The following is a 26,840-nucleotide window of genomic DNA, read 5'->3' as shown; positions in this document are numbered from 1 at the left end:
ATTTGTACATTCTCCCCATGTTTGCATGGGTTTTCCTCGGGGGGGGGGGGGGGGGGGGCCTCCGGTTTCCATTCACTGTCCGAAACATACCCAGGGTGTGGGTTAATTAGATGTAAATTGGGTAGCAATGACCCATGGACCAAAATGGCCTGCTCCATGCAAATTAAATTAAAATGTTAAAAAAAATTTTTATGATCCAGTATCATTTTCCAATGATCCAATGTTTATTCTTCTCTTCTACTATTTATAGATTTGAAAAATAGCTGTTTGTAACTTTATTATATTATTGGCTCTTATATATTTATTATTACCTTCATATTTTCTCCCTTAATTGGCTTTTTAGTAGCCTTCTGTTTGTTTTAAAGCAGAGGGAAAGAGATAGGCTATTGAGCCCATCGAGTCTGCCCCGCCATTTAACCATGAACTGATCCATTTTCCCACTCAGCCCCAATGTCCAGCCTTCTTCCTATAACCTCTGATGTCCTGATTTAACAAGAGCAAGCTTCCAAGTTTAAAAGCTTCCCACGTCTCTAGCTTTCTGTTAATTTTTACAATATTGTGAGAGCTTCTTGTGATCAAAATCAAGAGAGAAAGCAATGAGAGCCAATCACACAAACTCAACATGTCTGGCAAAAAAAGCCAAATTAAATAATGATTTCTCGAAACAACATACATCAACAAAAATCACACTCCACTTAAAATTAAGGAACATAACTAAACCAAAAATCATTCTTAAAAATAAGTTTCCTTCAGGCAAAATTCAGATGGATTAAAACAAAGCCGGAAATACTGGGAACAATACTTGATTATGTGATCAGAATTTTTACCAAATAAACTGCTTGGGAAATACCATGCCTGGACCAGATGACTTTTCTCTCAGTTTTTTGTAAACTGACAGCCCTCTCATCCATTTTACCCAAAACAAAGTAGAAATAAGACACATGCAAAAATCCATTTAGAGCTTTATAATCTTCAAGTGTTAACAACTCAGGCAGGAACATGAAGGATATGTCTAGACCATGACATAATTAAATGTCAAATCAAAGTTCAGTGTGAAAATAAATGGGAAGTAAAACACAGGCTTAGTTGCAATATTTCGCTGTCCGAACAAAAGGGGGAAGGAGGGTGGTGAGAGTGGGAGATGATAGGTGGAGGGGGGAGGACCACAGGAAAGGGGAAGGAGCCTAGGCTAGGTGGAGAGAAAAAGTAGGAACTGAAATAACTAGTTAAGGGGGGGGGGGGTGGAGGCGTGAAAAGGTAAGTTGATTAGTGGAATCCAATGGACTCAATGCTCATGTCCTAGGGTTGGAGGGTGCACAGACAAAAAAATGAGGTGTTGTTCCTCCAATCTGCAGGTGGTCAGGGTGGGGTAGTGTGAAAGGCCATGGACAAACATGTGAGCTTGAGAGTACCTCTCACCCCCTTCCACCTATCATCTCCCACCCTCACCACCCACCTCTGCCTTTTGATAGGACATCTCTTTTTTTTTTAATTTAAAAAAAATTTTCACACTATTGACCAAAATACACAAACATTTCCCTCTTGAATATACACAGTATCATTTTCTACCCTTTCCCCCCCTCCCTTCCCTCTCACCCCCCCTCCCTTTGCTCCCACCCCCCTCCCTTCCCTCCCACCCCCCTCCCCACCCACTAAACGTTCAACATGTACAATACATTAAACCCATTAAACAATGTCATCACACAATGAAAATAAACAAGAAAATGGTGTCATCTACTTTTACACACTGGGTCAGTTCATTTCGTCTTCTTCTCATTCTGTCGTTTTAGGTGGTGGAGGTCCACGGTAGGACCTCTCTGTTGTGTTCCATGTACAGTTCCCAAATTTGTTCGAATAATTTAAGAAATAACATCACAGTATATGTTATTTTTTCCAATGGAATACATTTATTCATTTCTATGTACCATTGCTGTACTCTCAGGCTCTCTTCTGATTTCCAGGTTGACATTATACATTATTTTTGCTACAGCCAAGTCTAGCATAATAAATTTTTTTTGTGCTCATCCAAATCGAGGCCAAGTTCTTTACTTCTTATATTACTTAGAAGAAAGATCTCTGGATTTTTTTGGTATGTTATTTTTTGTGATTTTATTTAATACCTGATTTCGATCTTCCCAAAACTTTTCCACTTTCTCACATGCCCAAATTCCATGTACTGTTGTTCCCGTTTCCTTCTTACAGCGAAAACATCTATCTGATACTGTTGGGTCCCATTTATTTAACTTTTGGGGCGTGGTGTATAGCCTGTGTAACCAATTATATTGTATCATGCGTAACCTCGTGTTTATTGTAGTTCTGGAGCATAGCTTCTCCCAGGTTTCATTCTTTATCTTCATGTTTAGATCTTGTTCCCACTTTTGTTTGGGTTTACAGCTTGTTTCATCGTTCGCTTTCTCTTGCAGTTTGATGTACATGTTTGTTATAAATCTTTTAATTATCATTGTGTCTGTAATCAGATATTCAAAACTGCTTCCTTCTGGTTACCTCAGCCTGATTCCCAATTTGTCCTTCAAGTAGGTTTTCAGTTGGTGCTATGCAAACATTGTATCATGAGTTATACCATATTTGCACTTCATTTGTTCAAAATAATTTATTTCCCAAAAAAACAATTTTCTATTCTTTTGATCCCTTTTCTCTCCCATTCTCTAAAGGAAAGGTTATCTATTGTGAAAGAGATTAGTTGATTTTGCATCAATATTAATTTTGGAAGTTGGTAATTTGTTTTTTTTCCTTTCTACGTGAATCTTCTTCCAAATGTTGAGCAGATGGTGCAGTACTGGTGAATTCCTATGTTACATCAGCTTTTCATCCCACTTATATAGTATATGTTCAGGTACCTTCTCCCCTATTTTATCTCGCTCTAATCTGGTCCAATCTGATTTTTCCCCTGTTTGATAAAAATCTGATAGGTATCTTAATTGTGCTGCTCTATAATAATTCTTAAAGTTTGGTAGCTGTAAGCCCCCTTGTTTGTACCATTCTGTTAATTTATCTAGCACTATCCCCGGTTTCCCCCCCTTTCCATAAGAATTTCCTTATTATTTTCTTTAGCTCCTTGAAGAATTTCTCTGTTAGGTGAATTGGTAATGATTGAAATAGGTATTGTATCCTTGGGAAGATATTCATTTTCATGCAATTTACCCTTCCTATCAGTGTTAGTGGTAAATCTTTCCAATGTTCTAAATCATCTTGTAATTTCTTCACTAATGGCTGATAATTTAATTTGTATAGATGGCCTAGATTAGTATCTAGTTGAATACCTAGGTATCTGTTTGCTTGTGTTTGCCATTTAAATGGTGAATCTTTCTTAAACTTTGTGAAATCCGTATTATTCATTGGCATCGCTTCACTTTTATTTGCGTTGTTCTTGTACCCCGATACTTCTCCATATTCCTTCAATTTCTTATGTAATTCTTTTATTGATAATTCTGGTTCTGTTAAGTATACTATGACATCATCAGCAAATAGACTGATTTTATATTCCTTCTCTTTTATTTTTATCCCTCTTATTTTACTTTCTGTTCTTATCAGTTCTGCCAAGGGTTCTATAGCTAACGCGAACAGTGAGGGAGATAGTGGACATCCCTGTCTAGTTGACCTGCTTAATTTAAATTGGTTTGATATATATCCATTTTCCTTACATACAATGCTTTAATCCAATTAATATATTTCTCTGGTAGGTTGAACCTCTGTAGTACTTTGAATAAATAATTCCATTCTACTCTGACAAAGGCTTTCTCTGCATCTAAGGCAACCGCCACTGTTGGCATCTTGTTTCCTTCTACTGCATGAATTAAGTTAATGAACTTACAGATATTGTCTGTTGTTTGTCTTTTCTTAATAAATCCAGTTTGATCTAGTTTTACTATTTTTGGAACACAGTCAGCCAATCTGTTTTGTTCAGACATCTCTTGATGAAGGGCTCAAGCCCAATGTTATGAGTCCAAAGGACCCCAAAACCCAGCAGCAACAGACATTCACCAAGACAAGTAGTTACGTAAACAAAAGTTGTTTTTAATTATCTTTAAACAGGAAAATAGAATCAAACTTTAACTCATCTCTATTTACTAAACTAAACCAAATTAACCCCCTTCTAATTCTAAGCGCACATGTATGATGTGTGTGTAAATTTAAGAAAAGTTCTTTGGTTCACAGTTCAATCTCACTTCCAAATTCTCTGGTTGCCGGCAATTCTTACAATGTGCACAGAATTTAACATGTATAAAGTTCACCAGGAAGGTTCTTGTAGGGTTTGCAAAGAGAGATTTGTTGTTTCAGGATTTCCACAACTGAGGTTCAACCATTAGTCACCTCAATGTCTCACAACCGCAACTTCCACTCCCAGTATGTCTTTCCATCCCTTCCTATTTCATCCACACCAAATGACTTTAATTGATCCTTATGATTGCATGTACTACCTCTTTCTTTAACCATTGCTGGTTTCCCTTGAATTCCACAGGGGTTGATTGCTTTAATAAAAGATTTATACCTCATTTTCCATCACAGTTAGTCCTTGGCCTGCTGTCTATTTCTAGCAATTCTAGCAATTCTAGCTATTTTATATTAGAGACTATTTTATACTTCTGGCCCTCATTCACACAAGTAAAATCACCATGTCTACATCTTATTTAACACTTTATAAACTTAATTATTTCATCTTCAACCTTTTCTCTGCAACAGAAGAATCTAACCTGATCCAGCCTCATGAGTTTGCAGAGTTTTGGCATGACATTGAAAATCCTGGCAAATTTCTACAGATGTGTGATGGAAAGTGTGCTGACCAGCTGCGTCGCAGTCTGGTATGGCGACACCAACGCCCGAGTGAAAAGACCTGTAAAAGGGAGTGGACAAAGCCGAGGACATCACGGGTAAGGCCCTCCCCATCAAGAACATCTACATGGAATGCTGCCGTCAGAGAGCAGCAGCAATCATCAAGGATCCGCACCACCCATCACATGCTCGGTTCTCACTGCTACCATCAGGAAAGAGGTACAGGTCCCACAAAACTCACATCACCAAGTTCAGGAACAGCTGCTACCTCTCCACCATTAGACTCCTCAATAACAAACTCAAACAAGGTCTTAAGGACTGATACTTTTGCACTTAGTTGATTTTTTTCCCTCTGTTAATTTGGTTTAGCTGCGACGCAGCTGGTCAGCACACTTTCCATCACACATCTGTAGAAATTTGCCAGGATTTTCAATGTCATGCCAAAACTCTGCAAACTCATGAGGCTGGATCAGGTTAGATTCTTCTGTTGCAGAGAAAAGGTTGAAGATGAAATAATTAAGTTTATAAAGTGTTAAATAAGATGTAGACATGGTGATTTTACTTGTGCGAATGAGGGCCAGAAGTATAGTTTGTTTACATTTCTTTTTTTGTTTACATGTGCATGTTGAGTCAGTTTTTTCTGCACTGCCAATAAGGTGGTAATTCTGCCTCAGCCGCAGGAAAAAGAATCTCAGGGTTGTAAGTGATGTCATGCATGCACTCTGACAATAAATTTGAATCTGATCAGCTTTTACTGAGGGGCAACTCTATTAGATACTGGTATTCAATCTTGCGAATCTCCTTTTTCACTCAGCACCATCTTATTATCAAAAGAATGGAACCATATAATTTTTGAAAACAAAATACCAGTTTAATTGAATTAACCTCTTCAAACAGTACACAAGAGCAGTGTGGGATGAACTGTTATTTGTAGCCAGATCATCTGAATGGAGCCACTGGCAATCTGCCACTAAAAGCCCCAGAATTAATCACACATTCTGCAAAGAATTGAAGTCTGAAATTTAGTGTGAGATCTATTTATTTATTTAAATCAAATCTGTCACTGAATCTGAATATCATTAATCTTAATGGAATTCACAGACTTAAGATGAAACATGCAGGTCAAGCTGCTACTTTAATAATTTAGTTAATATTTAAAAGCAGCATAAATAGTTTTTATATTTTAACTATATTTCATTACAATGGTTAATTTTATTTTATGATTTTAATATTTTTAAATAGCTCTGAATATCATTTTAAACACAATTGGGGTTTCCTAATTGGCATGGCTCCACTGTGAGCTATCCCAGTTGTCAGGACATTGCATGGGTGGGGCCTCTGCATCAGATTGGCAACAATCCCACTGCTGTACAGGCTAGGCTGTTGGGTTCTGTGCAGAAAGCCAGCCAGATAGACCCTTCAAAAATACTTTTGTGAAAAACTGATGGTTACGATTTGTCAGCATACCTGATGCAACACAGCCCAATGCAATGCGACAAACTGCTTGGCAAAGCAATTCCACCCTTCATCAGCTTGCTCGTCCACACGGAATGCTCCACACCTTTATTCTGGGGATACAGGACAGCTCAGGAGATCAGCAATCTTTTCAACTCTCCTTCCTGCGCAGACTGTTTAACTGTTTCTCCAACTGCATTACTTCTGTTTTGAGAACAACTTTTGCGCCATTGCTTCCAAGATGCCTTCCTTAACCAATGGTTTCAATCTGTTTATTGAATTATATTAAACATATATACAAGAGGAGAGTTACATTATATTTATGCATTTTCATGTGTAAGAAAAAACATACAACATATTAGTATTGAACTGTAAATTTCTTCTCCTCTTGTAAAACCAAAAAACTATTTTTTATTGCAAAATATCCTTTAACTAATCAAAAAAAAAAATAGGTAAAAAAAAGGGACTGGACAGTCCATTCTGAGAGTAAAATAGGAAAACAAAGCGTTTCATGATTTAAACCAAATTTACCATAAGGAACTAGGAGAGAATCCAGTATAAAATTATGATTCTTAAACTAGATGGAAATATTGAATAAACAGTTGCCAAACTTCTTCAAATTTAAAAGATGTTTTCTATCCACCGCAGCTGTTTACCCTGCTCAGCCAGGTGTTTCACTTCCTGCATTTCTGCTCTAACCCCATCTCTTACCCAGAACAGGGATAGGATTCTCCTTGGCCTCATCTACCATCCCTCTGGCCAGCATATTCAACACATCATCCTCTAGCATAGAATATAACATCCATCCCCCATTCTCCCCCTTCATATCACCCTGGTTCAATTCCATTGCTTCTCTAGCTCTTACTTCCATTCAATGACACCTTCCTAAAACACCACAGAAGATGCAGCATCACCCCTTTCCTTCTTGCTTCCCAAAACAGAGATTTCAATTTTGCAGACATCCTTTATTGATCACAATGTGTGTCAAGAGTGAAGAATATTTGGAGAAATGCGAGGTGAATAATATTTCAGAAATTAACTCAGTAGTAGTTTAACAAGGGTACAGCATATGTAACAGTATGTCCCTGTACATGAAGCCAGGAAAAGAACCTGCGAGAGAATCAAAGCTGGCATTGCTGGACTTTGATGTGACAGGTTATATTGCTAATCAAAATCTTTACACTACCTTTAATCATCAGATATTCAATGAGCAAAGCCAAAAGCAGATTGGATAACCACTATGCAGGGACAAACAATTTGCAAGGGTGATTGGGACCTTAATTTTCCATCCCACTCCTAATCTGACCCACACCTGTGGCTCCTCGTACAGCTCCAACAAGCCTGAGAAGCAGCATCTCACCTTATACAAAGGACAGGACAACACTTGGGATTCAAAACCAAGTTCAACAGTTTTAGATAACCATTCACAACTGGTCAGATGATCGATTTCTCACATGAGAGACACCCAAGACTGCAGAGGATGAAACTAAACAATCTGCTGGAGGGTCGCAGAGGCTCGGGCAGCAGTGACAGGAAGAGAATAGTCAATGTTTCAGGCTGAAGTCTGTCTTGATAAAAGGTTCTAGGTCAAAACGTTGACCATGCGTTTCTCCCACTGGTGTTGATTGAACGGCCGAGTTCCTCCAGCAGTTGTGTTTAACTTGGTTTATCTCTCCACAGATGCTGGTCATCTCTTTGGGACATGGCTTCATTCCAGAAGAATTCAATCTCATCTTTTGTTTGTTAAATCTCAAACCAGCAACAACAGAAGATTCAATTCAAAAGGGTTACATTTTAACTCTATATTTATGAATGACTATTGAAAATATAAAGTCTCAACACAATTAACCCCACTCTAAGTATCTATAGCAAATAAAGCTAGATCATATATTTATAAGCAGTTTGTATGTGGGAAAAACCCAGATCATTACAGTTTGTGGACAATATTCAAAAAGAGAAAAATTCCCCCAAAACCCCAGGTCAGTCAGTAATGTAAGTCAGTGCAAAAAACACAGACCACAGAATTCCAAGTTCAATGTCCAAGTTCAGTTCTTGAACTGATAACAAAGGACATTGTATTGAACATTGGAGAGAGAAATGACGGATGTGGCATGGCAGTAAATTTACAAATCCTCACTTATGAGGCATGTGCATTTCACACAGCTCTCCAGCTCTCTGCCATTCCACCGCTCTCTGCTTCACAGCTGGATTCTCCCTTTTGTTCTCAAAAGTTCCAAGAAATTGGCAAGTCAGCACTCAGCTGTCCCACAAGATGCACAGATTTCTTAGCAGAAATCCATCCTCTATAACCATAGTCCAAAAGGTCAGTCCACATCCATAACTCTAAACTCCAGTTCAGCTGTGGAATGAACTTGTTTGATCTCATCTGATGTCCTCATTTTGAAGCCTTCCATAGTTTAGCCCATATTTTCTGAATGGGAGCAGAGAGATGAAGTAGGTAAATTCCCTATTTATAAAACAGGATTTCTTCTTCGGGAGTATCTTGTGATCCTTTGGATTGCACCGAGTACACTAGCCTCCATATCCAACACAGTATTCACCAGAATTTCCAGCACTTACTACAGGATCCCACCACCTGATACATTTTTCCCTCTCCTCCCCTCTTGGCCTTCTGCAGGGAACACTCCCTCAGCACCTTCCGCTGTGGCTGCAGTAAGAGCAATACTTGCACCCACACCTCCTCCCTCACCATGGTCCAGAGGCCCAAGCATCCGGTGCTCCCTTTGTGGCATTCTCAACATCAGAGAGACTGGTCACAGATTGGGAGATCACTTCGCTGAGCACCTCCTCTCTGTCCACAACAACACCGACCTACCAGTAGCCAACTATTTCAATTCCAAATCACTCTCCCACGTATCTGTCCATGGCCTTGTGTACTATCCCACCCAAACCACCCACAAATTGGAGGAATAACACGTGATTTTCTGTCTGGGCACTATCCAGCCAGGTGGCTGTAACTGCTTTTCTGCTTTCTAGTAAACCCCCTCACCCATCCATCCCTCCTACCCCTCATTGTCACCATCCCCTCCCTCCTTTCTCTACCTATCATCTCCTACCTTTGCCCCCTCCCCCCATTATTTTGTTCAGACACCTGCCAGCATTTTTAAATACCTTGATGAATGGTTCAAGCCTGAAACGTTGAATATGTATCTTTACCTTGTGACATAAAGGACACTGTTTGACCTGCTGAGTTTCTCCAGCATTTTGTGTTTTTACATGAATAAGGTCAATATACTTTTGAATTTGACAACAATATCGCATCACATCAGGGCATTGGGTGCAGCTGGTACCTATCACAAGATGTGTGTAAACTCCTTTGTAGCTCACTGGTATACTTTTCCTCCTAAGTCCTTAGTCATGTACATTCTTAAATTTTATTTTTAGAAAAATATACGACAGAGTTAACTCCCCCCCCCCCCCCACCCCCCATAGTACTCCACATATTCTTTTCTCAAGCTTAAACCTTTTACTTGGATTACACACTTCAATATTTTCAGGCATTTTGACCCATTCTTCATCAATATTAAAATTCCATATAAAATTACATACATCTCAAAGGGTAATTCCATCACAATTGCAGTGGGTAGCCAAAAGAATCTAAAATAACTCTTTTCTCTGTACCCTTCAGGGTCAATAAACTAAAATTGAAATGGCAAGGCTCATTGAGCAGTTTGATCAGGTCCTTGGCATTTGCAGTGATTTAACGTCACAAAATCGAGGCTTTTTTTTTTTTAAACACAATGATGGAAAAAATAGCAACCATTCTGATCTACGGCACATCAGTCATCTCTGTATTGGTTCAAACTCAGCTTGTATATTAAACTGCATTACCACAATTCCACAGACATTAATATCATTGGATATTTGCAATAGGTTTCATAAAGTTACCAAATGGATTTAAATCTTATTGCTTGAAAAAAATTGAAAATTAAAGTCAAAATGACCCCATAATTGACAAATACATTGCACCAAATTTCAATTGTTGACGAAAATAAAATCAAGCGACTTTCATGATTTATCTTCCTGTCTGGCAACAGGCAGATTGTACTCACTGCCTCTAGCCAGCTATGGCTGCCAGTCCAAACTCACTCCAGAGATGGCTCATTAAAACTTCCCATCCACTTGTCGACAAATACCTTGCTTCCCAAAAAAAAAACCAGGAGCAGAAATTGGTCATATAGCCCCTGCTATGACTGAATATCTGAACGGCTGTCTACGTTGGATCTGACATCCGAGTTAAAATCATGTGTTATTGAAAAAGTGGTTAAACAGACAAATGGGGGGGGGGTTAAAGTTCAACCAAAATGGATCTACTTTTTTTAAATTTAAAGACCAATAAGGAAACTGGGAAGATGAATGTTGCAGAACAAATGGCGGTTACTTTATCAGTAACTATTATTTCACCTGCTTCAGGTCCAATAACCTCGGTCGGCGCACAATGAAATAACTTTGGTTTGTACCTTCTACCTTTACACATCATTGTTATAATTAAATTGTACATTCAAATGTGGTGGGGGGGGGGGGGTGGGGGTTTGCACTTTGCACAAAAGGACGAGAAAATCTGGATTTTTCAGTGTGGAGCAACAGTGATCTTCGATTTCCATCTGTGCAAGGCATATAATGGAAACTCTATTTTTGCAAGGAATTCCCCATTTGAAGTACATTGAATTCCCTTGACTTTCTGCATTACTGTGAATCATAATTTTAGTGAATAGGCAATCTATTCAACACTTGAAAACTAGTTACTGATTCTATGTTTGGAGTAAAAAAAAGATAAGTGAGAAAATATTTCAATTTGAAGACTTCAGAAGCAAAGGAATTTGATAATTACATCTGACAACAAAACCACTCATTTTGCTGGTGAGATTTAAACATGAAAGTGGTACAATGAGTGCATACACTATTCAAGAAATGGATATTAGCATGATCATTTGTATTCAATTTTACTGTTTTGTTAATACAAGCTGCTTCCACAGATTATTTCTTCTGTGGCAGTACGCCATTAGGCAGGTGAACCGGCCCCGCTTGTAATGCACGCAGTGGGGCAGCCGGCCAAAATGACGCCGTCGGGGGTTTCCTCCCGACCTCGGCACCCGGCTCAGAAGCCCGTGCTGGGGACCCACATGACGCCATGGTGTCGTCGGGGGGCCCCCAGCGTGGTTCTCAGCCAGGTCCAGGCTGGGAGTATAAGACCAGACAGGCAGCCTGCAATAAATCAGTTTTGCTCACTCAACTCAACCCGTCTGGTTGTGTGATCCTTCAGTTAGCCGCCGCTACACTTCATTATTTTGCTTCTGTCAAAGAATCTCTTTGATTTTGGTGCTTTTTTTTTAAAAAAAAAGAACTTCACTTTCTTCAACATTACGTCTCCAAAAAAATTGAGTGAGAGGTGGCCTCTCTTTCACTCTCACCCCCCCCTCTCAATACAACATGACACTCCTTTCCAGACCATTTCTGCCAAAGAAGAGGGACTGAATTAAGCAGAAGTAGCATCTTGTTTATCAAGGCTATTCCTCGTGAGATAATTTTTCAGTTTCAAAAGGCCCACTAGCTCCAAGCCTCTTGAATTCAGGTATCATTCAAAATTCCCAAGTTCACACACATCTGTGCATTCTGTCATTTATGTAAAACATCTATCCACAAGCTTCCAACCACTCCTTTGTGTTTTTCAATTTAAATGTATTATTTTCTTTTTACGATCATCTTTCAGAGTACAGTACTTTGCATTCTTTTTTTCCCTCAGATTTTTCTCCGTAACCTTTGTCTTCTCTTCCAGTATTTCTCTCTTTTAAGCACAAGTCTTCTCTCCATGGAGACAGTAAAGAGGACAGAAAACACATTCCTCTTTGAAATAGAGCGCCCTTTGGTGTCAGCTCAAACAATGGGAAGTGATCAAAACAATCACAAAGAATTTTAAATCAAAAACCTCACCGTGTCCCGAAGAGAGAACACTGACAGTGATGTCATCAGCAAGAGAGAATTGGAAATAGTTTTAAATCACCCAAACCAAGCCAATACAAAAGGTTCATCTCAGAATTCTGTTGATTGAACAGCAACCAATGTGGTAATTTGCAATAGTGCAGATTTAATGGACTCCCAGCTTTATAATGATTGATTTAATTTTTGAAGATTCAATAGGTGATTCTGAACATGTGGTGTACCTGCATATCTGTATGTATACAAGCAAACAACAGTTGGAGGCTAAACCAGGCTCACAAAACTTTTTTCCTGCACATTTTTATGGCATTATTTTAAGCATCCATTAGAAACTGCAACTTTGGTGATATTCTGGCCGGTTGCATCAGGGTCAGATGCAGAGGTGCCAACATCAGGACAAGAAAAGCTCCAGAGGGTTGTTTACTCTGCCTGCAACATCACAGGCTTTCGAGGTGTCATAAGAAAGCAGCCTCAATCTTCAAGGATCCCTCAATAACCAGGATATGCCCTCGTCATTCTGCTACCAGCAGGGAAAATGTACAGGAGCATGAAGATGAGCACACTATGGCACAAAGACAGCTTCTTTTCCTCTGCCTTAGAGGTGGATAAGATACATATACCATGAAGCTCCACATGCAGAGGTAGATGGAGGATATCAGTGTGGACAGTAAGATTTATGGGAGGGGCGCATTATATTTTAAAAGCAGTTCAGACTAAAGTCTAACTGGCCTACTGCAGTTTACCTTTTATGTGAAACGTTAGGGGTATTAACGTGGTCAGAAGCCTTAAATGCTGGATGTTTCGTTTTAAGATTCCCACTTATTATCACCGATATCAACTGGTAATGCCCCATTTTACAGAATGCATCCTCACAGTAAGGGCATTAGGCAAAGCATACCTCTCTTGATGTCTCTGTGGCTCTGACCCTCCCAATTATACCAGTTTAGATACGGATGAGAGGGGGTAGCCTCTCAGGGGAAAATAGCAGCTGCAGTCAAATCAATAACAAAAAAATTCTATTGCAGTGTAGGACAAAGCCTAAATAGGCAATGATTGTAGGCAGATCATTAGTCAGGGGCACAGACAAGCATTTCCAAGCGAGATTCCAAAATGGTGCATTGTCTCTCATGTGCCACAGTCAGGGACATTTTGGAGTGAGCACAGGAAGTTCCAAAAGTGGAGGGTGAGCAGCCAGAGGACATGGTCCATAATGGTATTAACAACATGTAAAGGAAGAGAGAGGAGGTCCTGATAAAGGGAACTTAGGGAGTTGGGTATTAACTCTCAGGGGGTCATCTCAGGAGGAAGGCAAGAATAGAAAAATGGATGCAAAGTCATGTATTAATCATCATTCGGTCCAAATCCTGGAATTGCCTACCTATCAACATTGTGGGGGTGCCTTTGACAGAAGGCCCACAATAATCCAGGAAGGTGGCTCACCACCATGTCCGAAAGATGAGCAAGAATATGGAAACATCCAGCAAAAGTCCAAATCCTGGAACTGAAATTAACAGATAGTAAACTAATAACTAATTTTTTTTTAAATTTGTGCTAGAAAATAGAAAAAACAGCAGAAAATACTGAAAACACTCTTCAAATTAAATTAAATGGTACCTGTGGAAAGAGCGTTAACATTTCTGGTTGTAGACTTTCGGTCAGAACTGACAATAATTGAAACAGCAATAGAACAGAGCAGATGAAGGATATTTGTCTTTGAGTCATTAACATTAACCTCTTTCCATTGAAGCTGCCTTGTACATTTGTGCATTTCCGAAAACAGCAGCCCAATTCCTGGGACATCAAGGCTGTCTGGTTCAGATGAATGATGAGTGACCTTATTCAAATTATCAAGATCAGAAGAGGGTGATGTTGAGATATTTTCATCAGTGCTGGAGTCATGAACAAGGGAACATGGCAGAAAAAAAGGGGTCAGTCATTTAAAACTGAGGTGTATAAATGTTTCTTCTCTCAATCTGTAAATCCATAGAGTTCACTACCCTGATGGTGGTGGAGGCCAGATCATTAGAAATAGTTAACGTGGAGAATTGAGGGTCATCGGGAACTTGCACAGAAGAGGGGTCTTGTGGGAAGCACAGATCAGCCACAATCTCATTAAGAAAGCCTGGTGATCTCATCCTATTCCTATTTTCATTTGTTCTGGTGTCCAAGTCTCAAAAAGACAGAATTATCTGCCAGTGGATTTGCTCATCTCTTAGATGATTCAGACCCTGTGGATCTGAACCAGCTGGCACAATTACAAATAAACATAATGCAAATAATGATCAGAAATTATCCAAAACCAATTAAAAACCTTTAAAAATTAGCTTATAGTATTATCGTCAATGCACTGTACTGATAGTAATTGCTGTTCACCCTTCAGGGTTGTACAGCATTCAACTAATGACATGTCACTATAGCAGACTGGACTTTCACCTTCCTAACAGTCAAGATCAAAGTATAATTATGTCAAGCCATTCTAACTACTGTCTGGAAGTGTCAACCCACTTATTTTTTTTATTCAGTGCTTCTCACCCAAGAAAGTAACAAAAAAAGGAATCAATTCAAGTTTTCTATACATGGGAAATGCCTGTAGTGGCAAAAGTTCAAAGAAGCCTCCTTATATTATTCGACAATGCTTAATTATTCAGGCTTGCTTCCAAAGTAGCCTGGCTTAAAACACAGAACAAACCCCAAAACAAACATTTTTTTTGATGGGGAATGATAAGTTTCCAAATGGAAAATGCAAAGTGATATGAATAAACTAAAATCTAGCAAAGAAAACATCATACAGACATTTCATTGATTGTGCAAAATAAATAATCACTACTTTGTCACAGCACGGCGCAAGGCGAGGTCTGGACTGGAGAGTGGAAAGATTGCAACAATAAAAAAAGTATTGTTTAGTGAACTTGCTGGTAAATCGTACAATGAATCATTTATTTACAAATCTCCACATCATTCAGCATTGCTTATATTCTGTGCCGAGAGATTCCTGCATGGAGGCGTTATAGTGTGTCGAACAAAATCACTCTTTACAGAGGAGCATTAAAAAATGGGAAGGAATTATTCATTCGGTCCTCAAGTCTGCTCCAAGATTTAACAGCTTTTACTTCAAACATTTTAGTCATTTTTACCATATCCTTTCCACATTCACAAGTCTTTAAAATCTATAAATATTGAAAGGGCTGAAAAAACTGGATATGGAGAAGATGTTTCCAATAGTGGGAGAATCAAGGACGAGAGGACACAGCCCCTTTCACATTGGTGAACCGCTAAAATGGCAGTTCAATGAACCATTTTAAAATGCCAAAACAGCTGTTCATGGTCTGCGCCCTTTCACATTCACCACCCGGCATCACAGAGTAAAGGGGCACCTATCCTTCAGCGGTGACGTCTTGCATACCCCCTGTCCCATTCAGGCTGGGTGAACCAGTACGCAGATTCAAAACAAATTGGTGATGATACTATCTCCTTAGGCGGTTCATCCTCTGGGAGATTTGACCCCTGCATGCTGGTTCGCGAGCATTGACACTGGCATATTAACTGGTAGATTTGGTGGTTAATTACTGGGTTAAAAAGTGTCAGTGTGAAAGGGGCAGGAGTAATTTCTTCAGCTAGAGGGTGGTGAATCTGTGAAATTTATCTGTGGAGGCCGTCATTTGGTGTATTTAAAATCGATAAGAGCATTAAAGCTTATTGGGCAACGGTAGAATAGGACAAAGAGGAAAAATCTATCAGCCATAATCAAAACGCGCAGCAGACTCAATAATCACAATGGCCCTACTCTGCTCCCAATTTGAAGAGTCGGAATACTTTGTCCCTTATAGCCAATCCAGTAATTTCACAAGTCCTTTTTAAATACCAATGTCTGCATCATCTCTTCTGGAAAGACTACTACAAAACAACAATTTAAAAACCCCATGTGCAGTCTCCATCTTAAAACAGAGGATATATATAGTAAGAGCCAAGAAGTACTCAAATTACCAAGCTATATCCCAACCTTTCTTTGCCCCGTGACCCCAAAAGATCAAACAATGGAGTGCATTTAAAAAAAACTCTTGGAATGTCATCTGGTAACCATATGGGTCAGAACGTAATGCTAGACCTGCACGCAACTGTAATCCAAACAATTCAATAAAATAAACAGCAAATTCTCAGTTCAAATAGTCATTCCCTTGCTTATTCTACACATTCAAATGTGCTTCATGGAATCTCATTGTCACCAGTGGTTTTGTATAGTTCCCATTTTATATGGATTTCAGAAATCTGCTTTTATTACTAAATTTACCTCCCTTCTTATTGCAAAATCTCCTATGAAAATAAGACTAAATATTTTGCAAGTAAAAGGGTACAGGGCCAGCAGTTCCGACGGATACCTAATGGATGGTGAAAAATGTTTGGGATGTCAGGAGATATTCACCTAACCTCAGGTCTTCTCTCAGGAGTCACATTCAGGCTTGCTTCCAAAGTAGCCTGGCTTAAAATCCTATATATATGGAATATTTTTAATTAATCTCTTCTGCAGCCTCTCCAAAAGGTTCACATCTTTCCTGAAGGAGCACCATGAACTGGACACTCAATCCCAGTGACTGTCCAACCAATATATGATAAAGGTTCATCATGAAATCTTTACTCTCATTTTCTATTTATAAAGCCTCGGATCGCAAGTGCATTTTATTAACCTGATCAGCTTTCACATAACCCAATTTTGGAAATAAAACAAGTGCCTGGAGACACTGTGGTTGAAGTTTAAAAAAAACAAAATGCTGGAGAAACTCATCTGGTCAAACAGTGTCCTTCAACGAGCAAAGATAAAGATACATGATCAATGTTTCGTACTTGATCTCTTCATCAAGGTATGGTCAAAATGCAGGCAGGTACCCGAACAAAATGGTGGGGGGAGGAGCAAAGGAAGGAGTACGGTCCCACAGGCAGGAGGTAGAAGGTGGATAAGGGAGGGAGGGCACACCAGCAAACAGGGGTAGGAGGGATGGCTCTATCAATGGAGAGGGAAGGGAATGGAGAGCTGGAGGAAAGAAGACAAAGAGAAAGGGAGAACAGGGCTAGCAAAAACTGTTGGTCAATGTTAACGCCATCCCATTAGAGAGTGCCCAGATATTAAGCGTTGCTCCTCCAATTTTCATGTGGTCTTGGTGGAACGGTACACGAGGCCAAGGGCAGACACGTTAGCATGGGAGTGGGGTGCAGAATTGTTGGCCATTAGGAAATCTCGGTCACTGAAGCAGACAGAGTGAAGGTGCTCATGAAGCCTTTTGGAGCAAATCATAATTCTTACATTGCCTTGCTTGTGCTGCCTCTTCTCATTCCTCCTTCCAAAATGGATGTATGTCTATGCCACCTTGAGATCTGTATTATCTAGACAGCTGGACACCAAGTGCAGGTAAATGAGATTTAGTATACTGTAAATCATCAGTATTGTTGGGTGAGCTAAAGGGCCTTTCTCTCTACTGTAATGAATGTTTCACTCTGCTCCTTATAGTGGCTATTTTCAGGATTTTGGGTCAAAGTCAGAAATTGTGGCCTGTACAAGGACAAAGGCATTAATATTTAATAATGGGGATCTTCCCCAGATATGTCCCTTTCATCTGAATGTCACTGTTGTGGCTTTCATTCATTAGCTTCAGTTTTGATAATGGCCATTACATGGCATCTTATTAATAAATACCTTATGGATGTCCACATGTACCAAATGGCTCACATTGAGCTGATCTGATTCTTAAAAAAAAATCTATGAAGTTATTTGGATAATTCATCTTTAGACAATCCATGCTTAGTTCCTCTAATCAATTAAGTGTCTCAGTCTTAATTTTGGTTTCCATAACATAGCACAGGACTGAGGTTCAAATGAATGGCCTACATACCATTTCTGAACACTCACAGTTTTCCAGTCCTTGCACATCACCTTGCATCTTTGGAAGATTATGGCCAGGGCCTCTGCAATTCTCTCTCCTCACAAAGTGAATGCATCCTAGCTGGGCTAGATGATTTCTCTATTTTAAGTGCACCTGGCTTTCGTTAAATCTCTATTTTTCAATCATCTGAACATTCAGCAAATCAACTCTTCTTCCTTTTGCTGAATACTCAGCAGAATCACGCTTATTTTTCTGTTAAATAAAAGAAAATAGGAGCATAATGTGTAGTTATTTTGATGCTCAGTAAATATATTATGAAAAACAATCATGCTCCTTACTAAAGACTGAATCAAAATACTAATTTTGTACCTGAGTAGCCTTCATCTTTTTGTCTCCAACTAACCCCCCTTCCCTGTTCACATAAAATATTTTTGCATTGCCTTTTATGTTGGCCAGTCTTATGCTTTTCCTTCACAACTGCAGAGTCCAATCTAAGAATTATATCCAGTTCATGTTCTGAACCTGCAAGCTATATAGTGGCTTGAGGGGATCATACTACAAAGGTCAGATGAAGATTAAGTGTGGCAAGGTTAGTGTAGCAGTTAGCACAACTCCATTACAGAGCCAGCGACATCAGTTGAATCTGCCACTGTAAGGAGTTTATACATTCTCTCCATGACCTGGGTGCGCTGGTTTCATCCTAAACTCAAAAGACATTGGGTTAGAAGGTTAAATTAGTCACATGGCTGTAATTGGGCACAGTCGCCTCATGGACTGGAAAGGTCTTTAATCACACTGTATCTCTAAATCTCGAAAAGGCAAAAGAACATTTTGGTCTTTTTAAATTTTTTAAATTCTTTAATTTTTTTTTTTTTACAGAACAGCTGAACTGTTCAAATTTAAAGACCAAATACCATCTGTGTGAAAACCAAGCAAAAAATCTTGCAGTGCAAGTCTCTAGCCCCTTTTCCACTGGCACCTTGTCCTGGGAATTAACTGGATAAAGAACATTGTCTGAACAGTGGCGTCAAATGACGTCATTTCACGCCAGGATCCACCACCTCTGCAACTATCATATCCCTGGAGTTTGCGGACACTGGCTTCCGTTTCAGATGGGGAAACAGGGCTCTCTTTTGGTGAAAGTGAAGTTTAGCAAAAACCTGTCAGTCTTCAGTTCAATAAAAATATAAATGAGATCAAATGTTACCAGGTAAGGGATATGTTAGAAGACCCTTTTCCACTGGCATCCCAGTTAATTGGCTGTGCAGTGTCCCAGGAAAGGAAGCCCTTTGCACCATTTCCACTGGGCAACCATTAACTGGGACACGAAGTGGTTTTCCACTGAACACACTCATCCCCGGGGATCAGAGTGTTTTACCTTCAACTGGAAATGGGTGACTTTCTGCTGTCTCTTTTTCCACTGGTTTTATCAGCAAGCCAGTGTCCGCAAACTCCAGAGATATGATAGTTGCAGAGGTGGTGGATCCTGGCGTGAAATGACGTCATTTGACGCCACTGTTCAGTCAATGTTCTTTATCCAGTTAATTCCCAGGACAAGGTGCCAGTGGAAAAGGGGCTAGAGACTTGCACTGCAAGATTTTTTGCTTGGTTTTCACACAGATGGTATTTGGTCTTTAAATTTGAACAGTTCAGCTGTTCTGTAAAAAAATTAAAGAATTTTTAAAAATTTTAAAAGACCAAAATGTTCTTTTGCCTTTTTGAGATTTAGAGATACAGTGTGATAAAAGACCTTTCCAGTCCATGAGGCGACTGTGCCCAAATGTTTTTAAACATTTGCAAAATCTTTTGAAAAATAGTGAATGGCAAAACCATTGATTTTCAATGCATCACACATTGCATAGGTCAGTCAATCCAAACTGACACAGTGAGCAATGCAGCCCTACAAAATAATGCTGCTAAAGCAATATAATCTTTAATACTGCACTCACACCAATAAAGACAAAGGCACCAAAGTCTCCTAAAAGTTTAAATCCAAAGGAACATGCTCTAGATTTGCCAATGAGTGCTCCAGTAAAGGGAAACTGTATCAACCTTGTTCTTTTATTGAATGCGCTCTCCTTAAAATAAGCAAAACCAACTCAGCCGGAAGATTAATTAAAACTCAACTCTGTACGGCTGTAGCATCTAAACAAGTTTCTCTTGTAAGCAATGACACATTCAGAGACGAAGATCCTTTGATCTTGCTTTTGAAAACTTTCTGGATTCTGATTCGATTTCGAGATGAATCTGAAGGACGAATGATTTTCAAAATGATCCTGCACTTGATTCTACTAAAATGCTCTCAAACCAAATGAGTGCTGCAGATCAAGAACTGCCCCTGTTTCCAATATTGTACTTTCAAGAACTGAACCCTTTCATAATATTCTTCTAAGTTTACGATATGAAAATTACAAACAAGAAACCATTCTTGCTTTATATTGAAAGAGGTTTTGCAATGAAGCAATACTTTCAGAAGAAAGGGATGGGGGCAAGGAAAGAGAAGACAATTGAGGAAAAAGTTTAAGAAAACATTTTCCAATTTCCAAAAGTTGATATGTTAAGAAATAAGTCTTTACACCTAAAATAGAGACATTAAGACAGTGAAACATCAGGAAAGACAACCTTTCTTTGAAAACTGTGGAGAAATTTCTGTGCTTTAGTCATTCAAATACATAAAACTTGCAGAAAAATAATTGTGGCTCTCGAAATCAAGTTTAAAAATTGTACATTCTTTTTTAAAAAATTAAAACCCTCATGATAGGAGCACACATGACCAAGTCATTAGACTGGTAGCCAGAGATCTATACCATTGATTTAAAATAGAAGATCCAATTCTACCCAGGCTATTTGGTGACTTGCGGCCTAATGAAATAAACTTGGAAATGGCTTATTCAGTTATAGTGACCGTCAATCTTCTGAATTGTAGTAAAAACCCATCCAGCTCTCCAATGTTCTTTAGATAAGGACATCCATCAATCTTGTCCAGTATGACTCTAGATCTACCAAGGTGATCAACTCCAAAATGCAAAGTTCACTTAATTTGGAAAAGACATTAATCATCTCAACACCCATACAATAAGAAAGACGACGACAGCCTGCAACGAGGAGATTAAGCAGAAAATACAGATCCACAGGTAGCAGGAAAAAGAGATAATTAAACACAAACAGCATATGAAAAGAAAAACAGTAAATGATATTGATGAGAAAGTAGATAAAAAGATTTATAAAACAGGAAACAAAGTTCCCCTCCTTGTCAGAGTACCAAAATTATTTCATAAGTGATTGTAATCTGTGCTCCCTCATTCTTCATGATCCACTGCAGTCGAGTCAATATGCATTCATTCTGGTCAGAACTTAAACATCAAAGATGGATCCTTGGTCTGCCCTGCTGGTCATCTATATCCTGCCCCATCCAAGCCACAACATTAGTTTCAATAGGATACTGATGGGATCCAGTTTTACCTCAGAGACACTCATATCTTAACTATTCCAAGGTTAGTAAGCTTTCTGCACCAGAGGACAAGAAACTTTCTCCACCCAAATGTAGAGAAGTCTGTGGCTATTGTTTCTAGTTTTCATCTCAAAGTGTAGCTCCATCCTTCTCCCTGTCAACTACCTGACTTTGAAATGGTGTGACAAGTTGGTGTCAAATCTTTTTCTGAAGAGGAGTTTTAAAATCAAACATCTATGGAGATCCTGTACCTACCACCTCCACATCCAACACTCAACATTGTCTGGTCAGTAATCTGATCATAAAACTAACTACTACACATGTTACTAATAGCTTTAATCATGCAATCCTAGCTGCCCTTCATCTTTGTGATCTTGATAAAGTAAGGATTATCCAAAACTGCTGCCTCCATACTAAAATCAGACAAGTTTCACTCCCCTCTGCTTGCTGACAATACCAATACCTGGTCAAGCAACATCTCAATCCCTACATGGTTGCCCCTAACCCTGCACCCACCCACCTTTAATCTTGTCTTATTTAACCCCAAGCATGCAGATTGATACACAAGAACATGAGCAATAGGAGCAGGAGGCCCATCAAGCCTGCTCTGCCATTCAGTGAGAACATGGCTGATTGAAGATCTCCTCCAACCTGCCTTTTCCCCATATCCTTTAATTCCCCAACTTGAACCGGTGCGGACTCGAAAGGCCAACATGGCCTGTTTCCGCTCCGTAAATGGTTATATGGTTAAATGTAAAGAAAATCTATCCAGCCTTAAAGATATTTACCGAGGTCACATTCACTGTTTCAATGGGCAGTGAATTCCACAGATTCACCACCCTCTGGGAAAAGCAGTCTCTGTCCTAAATCTATTACCCTGAATCTTGGGGCAATATCCTTTAGTTTTGGTCTCTCCCCCTCCCCCCCCCCCCACCCCAACCAATGGAAACTTACATACCTCTAACTTTTCTGAGTATTTCATATTTTATGTGTTTTTATAAGATCCCCTCTCATTCTTCTAAATTCCTGTGAGTACAGTCCCAGACAATTTAATCTCTCCTCATAGGCCCACCTCATCTCTGGAATCAACATGTTAATGTAAACCTAATTTTTTCCTTAACAGATGTTTACAGGTCATGCAGTTCTTTTAAAACCATTGGTAGTAACCAGATATATGGAAGGGCCTTTTCAGGACATCCCTCATGGTGAAAATGATATTGCAACTTCAGTTCTATGGATTTTGAGGTAACTGACGAGGCCAATGTGGGACCTGCGGCCTCTGTCAATAGGCAGGCAATGACAAATTAAATTAAGATATTCAGCATGAAAACAGACCACTTCAGCCCATGACCCTGTGCTGGCCAATTGGACCCAATTGACCTACAACGCCCGGTACATTTTTTGAAGGGTGGGAGGAAACAGGAAAACCCTAAGGAAACCCACATAGACACAGAGAGAACATACAAACTCCTTAGCATCAGATTAGAATCCAGGATGCCAGCACTCGTGCTGTCCAATTGGGGCTATAGGCTTTTGTAAAGTTTTATTAACCAGTTTCATGCAAATAACATTGGTAAACTTGATCGAGTTCATACTTTGAAATTTCACTTACATTTCTGTTGGGTTAAAGAGTGGTTTAAAGGAAAAAAGCCATTAAGTTCCACCTCATATTTTGATCAATTTTTTCTAAGTTGAGCAAAACAAGGTAAAAGTTGATCCATTTCAATGAATCATCATGCTGAATATCTTAATTTAATTTGTCATTGCCTGCCCATTGACAGAGGCCGCAGGTCCCACAATGGCCTCGTCAGTTACCTCAAAATCCATAGAACTGAAGTTGCAATATCATTTTCACCATGAGGGATGTCCTGAAAAGACCCTTCCATATATTTGGTTGTTTTAAAACAAACACAGAGGCACAAATAGTCTTAATCACTTTTCAAAGTGCAAGAACTCCGTTACAGAGAGAAGCACTGCCACAAGTAGCTGGTCTTACCCCAAGATGTGACAAATCATATCTTTTATACTTTCTGATCTCCAGAACATTTGAACAGACTGCTCCATACAAGTACATATTTCTTAGAATTTTCTTGGGATTTGTTAATCAGGGTCGTGTTCCTTATCCAATGCGTAATTGTGTTTTTTTTTTTACTGCCTTTCCAAATAAGAAGTCATTATCAGCTCCAGCTGATAACACGAAAGAGCAGCAATCAGCTAGCTTCCATCTTTCAGTCAGCATTTTCAAACTGTCATTCTCAACTTTGCTCAAGAAATTTTATTGGTACAATCAGGAAATTGGTTATGAATTAATTTAGGTTTGTTAACATAAATACAGCATGAGCAGCTTGCAATTAGATGCTTTTATAACACAGAAAGAATGGTATGCTCAAACTATTTTGAGATATTTAATAAGTGATGACTCTGCTTTTTAGAAGGTTCAATTTTAAACTATTGCCCTTTTGTTCAAAGTATCCACAGCCCAATCCTTGCTAATCTGTTGGTTTCCCTACTCACTTCATGCAAGACATCTATTTTTATTTTTCTATATTAACCTTTTGAACGTTACTGTCAACCACATCTGCAGCTGACTCAGCCTCAAGTTCTGGCTTTTCTTCTTAATTTTGACACCTCATTACTAAAACTCTTCTCTGACCTCTTCTTGAAAACAAAGTAACAGTCTCAAATTTCATCCGATCCTGTGAAATGTAATGGGTAATTTACCATGTTTTTTTTAAAAAAAAACAACCAAACTGAAGTTGCTATTGTATAACCAATTTTAAAATGTAATCAAGATCAGGAAAATTTGAGAAAAGTAATTGTTATCTTCCCTTTTGCCTTGGAACCATAAAAGGGTCTGTCAGACCACTATTCAAGAGTTAAAGAACTCAGACAAGCCATATCCTTCAGAATCGGAAGTTTACAGAACAGAACTGTCTTGCAATACATTCTAGAGAGACATTCCACAGGAATGACGAGACTGTTGAAGAATACAATTAGTGAAAGTATATACTGCAACTGCAGTTATGCACAGAATTAACTTCCTCTTTCAAAAAATTAATTCTGATTGCCAACTAGAATGTTTGTAGGAATTGCACAAAGTATTATGTAATCAACGTAGCACAGCAAGCAATGGGTAAAAACCTGTCAGACATTAGAGGGAGAGTGCAATGCTCTTCAACAATAACTTTTATATTTATCAGAAGACGGACAATGAGCCACAATATTAACTTCAGCATCACACCGGCTGTTCCTGCTACTGGCATTATTTTCCCGCACAAGACACCTCATACCCTTTGTGCTACAATTTTCAGCATTTTTCTCCATTTAAATACCGTTTGCGAGGGCATACAAGATGGCATTGGAATCTTAACAATGTCACCCCAAAACCAAGTACGCCAAGTACAAAATCCAAACGTTAACAGCGAAGTCTCAGTGCTCTCTTCAGGGTCCATCCATCCATCCAGTCCAACTGCTATTGGCTCAGCACAGGCTTTAAATAGCCAGTCCAAGGAGCTGAAGGTGGGTTATTTTTAAATATACTAATAAAATTGAAACCTTCACTGAGTAATTTGCTTTTAAAATATAGTGACAACATCACTCCACTGGTCAGTCGGAAGTGCCAGATTTAGGGTAGTCTTAAACAGTGTCATAGCTCAAAAAACATTTTAAGTGGAAATTCTAGTGGTGGGGGGTGGGGGGGGGTGTTGTCATCTTATACACAAGTCATCTTGTACGCCAACATATACAGTAACAATCTATCCTCTTGTTCATTCTTCCAAATTCACATTTTCTTACCACTTACTCCATTCAAAGTTCTTAGCCCACTCACCCCCTTGCCTTCTCAACTACTTCTGTGTCTTCCTTCAATATGATTACTCTACATTAATTTCCATTCTCCAGGTTATTTATTGTACGCATTTAAAATCTCACTGAACCCTGTGGTACCCCAGTAGTCCAACCTGAAAATGAGCCCCTTATTCCTACTACCCTCTACATCCTGTCTGTAAACCAATCCTATACCCATACCCATTTGTTACCTCGAACACAAAGCACTTTCATCTTGTGACCGAATCATCTGCAAGGCACTTTGTTGAACATCTCTGGGTGCTCAAAGATCCAAGACATCTACTAATTTCCCTCCAGCCACTGCTTGAAACTTCCCTAAAACGGTCTCAAATTTAGCACAGACAAGTTTCCTTTTTATGAAGCCATGGCGTGTCTGGGTGATTTCATCACAATTTTGTAAATGTGGCATTATTACTTCTTAAGACTGATTCTAACATTTTTCCAACATGAGCAGTTGGGTGTATCAACTTGTAGTATCACCCTGACAGTTTCCCAAAATGTAAGAATTTTTGGAACATTATAATTCATGCATCCACCATTTCTTTCAGGGTCCAAGGATGTTAACCAACTGGGTCAAGGGACTTATCAGCCTTTAACCCCATTAATTTGTCAAGTTCACTAATGATGACATTTAATTCCTCCCAGCATTAATTGGATGGATTCTTGTAATATTTTCTACTCTTTCTGCAGTCTATCAAATCCATGCTTTCAGTTCATTTATCATGTTACAAATATTTCATACACGATACAAAGCTAGGTTAATTGCTGGTTTTACTCATTTTACTTTTTTTCCATATGTATTTTAATGAAGCAGAATATACTAAATTTTCTGAAATAACCAACTCTTTCATGCAGTAGATCTTTACATAGATGCAGAGTGAAATAAAAGGTTGGCAATGACTCTCAACCCTACTGGCTGCTGTGTAGTGTGCCCACATCATTGTGAACAAAGGAGCAAGCCTTGCATGAGAAAAGGCATTTCCCATCGTTCATTATACAAATCAGGTCATCCAGGCCAAGGATCAGGTCGACACTGATTTGTAATGAAGAGGGATCATGATCACAGATTGAGAGATAACAGCACAAACAGGCCCGTCAGTCCATGCAGTCTGGTAAACTGGAGCTGCTCACCTTGACAGAGCAGAGTGGAAATGATTACGGTTGGCTGGAGGGGAACTGCCATCACTGTTCTAGTTGCGGGCTGGGCAGAGGTCAGGTTGGTCCAAGAGAGTTGGGAATCCAGGCCAGTTTCCCAAGCAAAGTCAAGACATGCTGAGCAAGGTCACCTTTGATTCATACGGGCTATGAAAACTCCTTCTGGCATGGATATTCAGAGGAAAGTGCCAATCAAATCAAAAATCTGGAAAGCAGAACCCATGTCACCAGATTCCTGCTCATGTCTGTACATTGGAAAACACCTATTTCAGCCTCAAGGTAGTTTTCTGTAGGTTGGCATGAAAACCTCT

At 39.2% G+C, this 26,840-nt stretch overlaps 1 protein-coding gene across 8 annotated transcripts in view; it reads right to left on the bottom strand.

Annotated features, from left to right (window-relative positions):
* Positions 1–26,840, bottom strand: part of LOC138748315 (plexin-B2-like) — a 217,020-nt gene that overhangs the window by 126,566 nt on the left and 63,614 nt on the right. Inside the window, exon 1 of one of the 8 annotated variants that reach the window (XM_069908263.1) lies at positions 6,259–6,514. The exons of the other annotated variants lie outside the window; for them this stretch is intronic. The gene's annotated coding sequence lies outside the window, so the exon portion shown is untranslated. Of the gene's footprint in view, positions 1–6,258; positions 6,515–26,840 lie in introns of those variants that run through there. 8 annotated transcript variants of the gene reach the window in all.

This window comes from Narcine bancroftii, chromosome 13, assembly GCF_036971445.1.
Source record: "Narcine bancroftii isolate sNarBan1 chromosome 13, sNarBan1.hap1, whole genome shotgun sequence".
Taxonomy (NCBI): domain Eukaryota; kingdom Metazoa; phylum Chordata; class Chondrichthyes; order Torpediniformes; family Narcinidae; genus Narcine; species Narcine bancroftii.
This window is presented reverse-complemented; position numbering and strand designations above follow the sequence as displayed.